A 6737-nucleotide genomic window follows, 5' to 3' on the forward strand; every position below is an offset into this window, starting at 1 on the left:
TAACCGATTTCAAAGTTTAAAAAAAATCTTAACCTTTAACCAGTCGACACAAAAATTAACCAACCGATTAACCGAAAAAACTTTGATTCGATCAGTTAATTCAGTAAAAACCGAACTTTGAAAACCCCAAGTACCCGAACATACGGGTACCTAATAAAGAACACCCCAAGCGCATAATATCCTTAATTATGATTAAGAGCTTAATTTGTATGAGATAAAAAAAAAAAAAGATGCCTTTGTTATTGGAAGAAATGCACATATTATCAATAAACCATAGAATTTCATTTTTAGGTATTAAATTTTAAAACTTTTTGAAGATAATATTTCATCACACAATTGGCAAAGTGGATAAAAAAAATGTATTGATTCCATTCTCAGTGTTCCACTCAATTGAGTCGTCGATACAATAAAGCAAAGCATAACACTACGTATTAACCACCTGTGCTCAAGATGTTACATTTGGGTCGTATCTCCTGTATCGACCAACCGGGATAGCTATGGCATAGGCGAAGGCAGGCAAAAGCTGAAATGTATAGTCTCATCTTGAAGCCAAGGGGATAATAATAAAAGGGAAAATGCCATGAAAATCATCTCACCTCCTCTAAGGACCTCCAAAAAATGGATAGGATGGCATAAGCTGTGGCTGGTAATAAAATACAATCATCGAGGCCTCGAGGTTTTTCTCCACAGGTGCTATTTGAACCGTCTCAATGAATCCTGCCGCTTAAGGGGATGCCTTCAATTAACAATTCCTCCTCTTCATGCTTTAATGATCGCATGGACATAGATGTCGACAAACTCGGGCCTGATTGAGCATAATCTATCAACGTTTGAAACACCGAAAGAGCTTCGAAAAAGTTACATCCATACATTCTTTCTTTGCTAAAAGGATAGATGTTGGAGAATGATAGAGAGTATCGATTCACAATTCAAGGTTCATGAGAGCATACCATCGACCATATCTTTGGTTTTGTGAAGAAGAAAAGTTCCCGAAAGGATGGTCACGAACCCACACATCTCTGTTATAATCTGAGTTGGAGTCTGCCTATCCCAATCCTGATATCAGAATATCAAAATTAAGGTAATGTCAAGGTCAATCCGAATTGGAACAAAACAGATAAGGCGAGCGGTTCAAAGGGATCAGCAGCAGTCTAAAGAGCACCAAAAAGAAGTTCGATTTCATATCATAACAGTCACGAACAGGGACACTAAAATCAAACAAGGAATTGCAACTTGGAATCGACAGTTATAACATCATGAATGCCCAAACAGTCCACACTCCTACACACACTTCCCTTTCCCTTAAAAGGGAAAATATAATACATAGAGGATTAAGCAACTCATTCTATGTTGAAGATAAACTAACTGCGGAAACATTTGTGCGCGAGATAGCAGACAGTATAAAGTAGGATCTTTTAAAAATTTTAATTAATAAACTTGTGAGCCTTTCAGGCACCATTAATGAGAGGAAATTACCTTAAACATGATCACACTAGCCAAAATGGTCAGAGACGTAAACATAACATAGTATATAGGAGAAACAACGGCTGTGTTGAAAGTATCAAGTGCCTGCAATTATGAAGATAAAATAAAAAATTAGCGAAAATCAGCAACACAAACCAAGGTAAGGGGACCTTGATTCACAGGGTAAGAAAATAATAAAAAGATAAATTTCAACTGATTTAGAGTTTAAATTAATTATTATGAACACCACAGACAAGAATATCCATAAACAACATTTTATGGGAATATTAAATATTTTGGAGGTAAAATGAAAAATTTTCTTCTGGGATCTTTCTCCACTCATCCCAACGTTTCTCTCACCTTCTTTTCTTTGAAGGGTCATGAAAATTAATCAAAAGAAATGCATAAATGTAGGCATCAAAAGAAAGATAAGGGTACCAAAGGAAGAAAAGACGATGTGTAACCATTACCTTGTTTAAATAATTCATTTGGGTAATCACACAAGTAGCCACAACTAACGTAAAGGCCCATGTCTGTGGATACACAAGCTGATTAATTCCCGAAAAGGTTAACTTCAAGGCAATACCAAGTGCCTTAACGCTCATGACCTGTCAAAGAACATGATTAAAAATGACAATTGGAGGGAGAAAAAAGGGCAATAACATCGAACGCACACAGAATTAAGCAACCAATAGCCTAGTTCTTATGCATACCGAAATAGAACCCACGAGGGAGCAAACTCCAATGTAAACCATAATGTGTGTCTGTCCATATTGTGGAACAAAGTGGAATATAAGTATAAAGACAATTGTTAAGACCAGAGCCGTGTAAAACAAAAACCTGCAAAAATATCAAAGAGGAAACATTCATTTTCCTTTTCTGCAGTTCAACGATTTTGAGAAGAAAAAAAATGATAAAGAGCTAAGAACAATATCAAAAGAAATGCAACCTGGCTCTGTAGCAAGAGCCCAAACTTCTGCTACGGATTCAATCTGACGTTCTGCGGGAGCATGCAATACAATTGTTGTTGAGCCCACAACACACAAAGCACAACCAAGAATCCCAAAAGTGTGTAACCTTTCCCTCAAAATGATATGCGCAAGTATCGCACTGCATGAGAAGTGATAATTAACACCAACACTTAAATGCCAAAGCTAAATTTGAGTGACAAATTTGCATGCCTGATAATGATGCTGAGAGCACCAAGTGGAGTGACAAGTATGGCTGGTGCAAATGCATAAGCAGCAAAATTAGCAATTTCCCCCACGACCACTGTTGCAAAGTTGATTAACAGTTAGAATCAACTACTTTTTCATCTAGAATCATGAACCATAAGCAAAAACTCAACCATCTCACTAAATGTTTAAAAAGGCAGCAGAGTCTGATGACTTCCGGAGCATTGAGCTGTAAGCATGGAATATAACTAAGAAAATCATATATTTATAGATGCAAGATATATTATTGACAAGAATACCTCATTTTTAATTGGTTTAACATAGCTTTTATAACATCATCTTTTAAGGATAATATTTGGAAAATATGCTAAAAATGAGAAAAGGAATTAAAAAAACCCATAAGATCTCGAGTTAATTATCAACGAGAAATCCAAAAAACTCACTTGTTATCATGCCAGCCCACCAAAGTGGCTCAAGCAGATATGAATACCCTCCGACTCCTGATTAAAAATACAGAAAAGCTAATGTCATTCGGATTGATAATGCAAAAGAACAATAAAAACTCTTCATTAAGGAATAAAAAGGAGAAGAAACACTAAATGATATGCATTTATGAGTTCTTTAGATAATAGAGATACAACAAAAAAATGTATAATTACAAATGAAACAGAAAATTTTATGCAATACAAACAGAATTATATGAATAGAAACAAAATTGTTATATAGCAGCTAAACATACATGCAAATCCTAATATCATCTGGAATTTGGAAAACAGAAAACATATCATTTACTCCAATTGCATTCTAAACACCTATTATATCTTTCTTTCAAACATTATGCAAATTTGTGCACAAACAAACTTGGCCAGATTGAGGAATTTCGTAAACAATTTAGTTTAAGATACATACATTCAAGGATGACATAAACACAGGATCAAAAGGATGCATAATAAAATATGATGAATGGAATCGAAAGTAACCAGGGGATTCGATAAACAGAACTGGTAAACTTCATGAAGAAAAAGAACATGCAGCTTATATACTAAATACAAGTTCACATACTAGATTGACAAGAGCTCAAATCAATTAATTCACGCATAGATGAATTAGAATCAAAGGTCAAATAAATTTCCATCATTTACACCTCACTGAAAGTCTGAAATTGAGCGAACTATTATTTACAGAATCCCAGATCACAGCACGTTGTTTAAACCTAATTGATATTTCCAATTAAAAGAAAGAAAGAAATCCGAAATCAAATCATCAAAAAAGAAGTTTTTTTTATAAATTGCAGTACCTGCCCTGACGCCAGAAGCACCGGCTTTTTTCAACCCTTTTTTCTTAACAATGAAGCTTGCCCCAATAAATTAACTTGAAGAAATGGCTAAAACCAAACCCTTAACATTATCCGAGGACATTCCCTCGCTCCATCTTCGCACAGCCGACATGCTCTAACCCTACACTTGAAAAGGAATCCAAATTCTGAGGGGGAAATAACTCTATTCTACGTCGTCACAACTCGGAAACGATCGTCGATTTGGTCTGAGCTCGGACTGGGTCTAAAAAAACGAGTTCATTGATCTGAGAAAAAAACATCAAAATTTACCCAAACTTGGAGCAGCTTGAAACCTAAAGAAGGTGTAAAATCAGATCTCTACCCTCTAAAAGAGAGCGAAGTTGGAATCCCAGGCGAGTAAAACATTTGAAAAGGGGATGAAGAAATAGTTAAGGGGTATTCACAAATTGGAAGCCGGGTGAGAATCTCGACTCGGTTGACGCGGAGTGAATTGGGAGGGGGAACAAGTGGATCTCGAGTCCGATGAAAGAAAAAACAAAAATACAAAAAGAGAATACAAAGAGAAGTGGTTGTCAGCGCTTAAAAGAAAGGGACGCGAGTGTTGGTGAGTTGGTAAGCACCGAGTCACTTAGCAATCACAATTTGCCTGCGATTGTTAGAGACAACTCTCTTGGATCACATACCACTGCCTCGTTTTTGTTCTTTCATTTGCAATTTTGGAGCACATCCGATCTGATTTATTTTTGAGTTAATAAGATACCCCAAATTATTATTATTATTCTAAATAATTTTTAAATTTTAGTATAAATTATATCGTTCTTCAATGAACTATCATCTTTCTTATTTTCTTAACTCAACTTTTATTTTTTTATTAAACTCACTTAATTTTATAAATTAAATCATTTTATTTACTCCCTCATTTTTTTTAATGGATGGTGATGTAAACATTTTATTATTATTATTATTTAATATAAAATAATCTTTATTAATTATTGACAACGCACACATACTCACAAATACAACTACTTAAACTTAGAACTTTTAAAAAAAATAACACTAATTTTAACTATTGAAGTCACTATATAAAATATTATTCGAGTCTATATTGATTCTTGATTCTAGTATTTTTTTAAATTGTTTTGATAATGAGACAATATAAATTTTGTACTATATGACATAATCTAAAAAAATATTATATTATTAAAATGACAAAAATACTTATTATTAAAATGATAAAAATGTTACATAATATAAAAATAAAAGATGATCGGATGTCATCGTTGGCCACCATCGACCACTGTAGATGGTGGTCGTTTGGTCCCAAAATGGGATGGTTGTTTCGCCTCGACATCGTGAGTTAGAATCCGACCTCCATTTTTTCGGAAGTTGCTCCGAAGTCCACGAATTTGAGATTGAAAGTGAAGAAATCAAAATGTTTCAGTCCAAATTCATGGGGTTTGAGACAGTTTCCTGTGCAACAACCACTAAATTCGGACTAAGGGGTACAAACAAACCGACCCATCCCATTTTGGGACCGAACGACCACCATCTACGACGATCGACGGTGATCGGAATGAAAATGACGTGGTGGTCCAAATTATTTTTTTTTTTTAATGTTTCAACTATATTTAACTATTTATTTAAAATAATGAGTATACACTTAATCTTTGGAGGGCTAAGTGCGTCCACGCCTAACACACACTTGCAAAAAGCAAACAAGTGCTCGAACTTGTAAAGAGAATTAGGAATGCTTAATAAGTTGAGCAGTTCGAATTTAACTCGGTTAAAATTTGATAAAAGCTTGATTCGGGTTGACTCGAATCGAACTAGAACTCGACTCGAGAGCTTAACGAATTGAATCGAGCAAAGTCTAACTTGACTTAATAAGTTCACGAGAATCTAGTTAAATTTTTAGTAGTTATTTAAAAAAAATATTTCATTCAAAAATTATTAATTCATTAATAGATAATAAAACATGATAAATGACTAATCTATTAATTTATACTATTATTAGACTTTACCTATAGTTAAAAAATAAGATAAAATTTTCAGTGAGCTTAACAAACATGAGTCGAACAACAAGCTTTTTTAACTAGCATAAAAAAATTAGCTGACCTTATTCCCATATGTAATGGGGTAAGGGGAGGTAGAGTAATAGGCTGCCCCTAACACTAGATTGAGAGCAACTTCCGTGGAAGACCTCCGACAAGTATGAATTGCCCACCGTGAGATTTTTTTAACTAATATAAGTCGAGTAAAAGTTTAACGAGTTTAACGAGCAATGAGTCGAGTCGAGTAATAATTTTTTTTAACGAGTACGAGTCGAGCACAATACTTTCTTTACTACTCACACCATCCAATACGATTAAATCCTCCTATAATTTAATTTTTTCTTTATATGTTTTACTAACGATTTAATTTATATTAAATTTTATAATTTTACACGTCATAAATTACAAATATAATTTTCCACCAAATATTTCTGTTGGGGAAGCTCGATGTTTCTACTCCAACGCGCGATCTTCTCCACGACCGGCAGTTGACACTCGGTGGCGCAATTTTTCGGCTTTTTGCTGGTGGTCTCTGACTGTGACTCCGCTTTGTATTTTCTTTTTGGGTAAATTATGCATTTAGTATTTAAATTATTAATTTTAATTTTTTTAAAATTATACCTTATTTTAATATCACTGTTCAAAATTTAACGTTAAGTTTTTGAAAAAAAAATTAAAAGTTTAGATAGTAAAACATATCAAAATTGATAATTTATGTACTAAATGCGTTAAGTTTTTAACGGTGAGATA

The 6737-nt window shown here is 33.9% G+C and overlaps 1 pseudogene; it reads right to left on the reverse strand.

Annotated features, from left to right (window-relative positions):
- Positions 1-401: 401 nt before the first annotated feature.
- On the reverse strand, positions 402-4601 carry LOC120178069 (annotated as a pseudogene).
- Between the last annotated feature and the right edge of the window lie 2136 nt (positions 4602-6737).

The sequence above is a fragment of the Hibiscus syriacus genome, unplaced genomic scaffold (genome assembly GCF_006381635.1).
Source record: "Hibiscus syriacus cultivar Baekdansim isolate YM2019G1 unplaced genomic scaffold, ASM638163v2 tig00112343_pilon, whole genome shotgun sequence".
NCBI classification, from domain to species: domain Eukaryota; kingdom Viridiplantae; phylum Streptophyta; class Magnoliopsida; order Malvales; family Malvaceae; genus Hibiscus; species Hibiscus syriacus.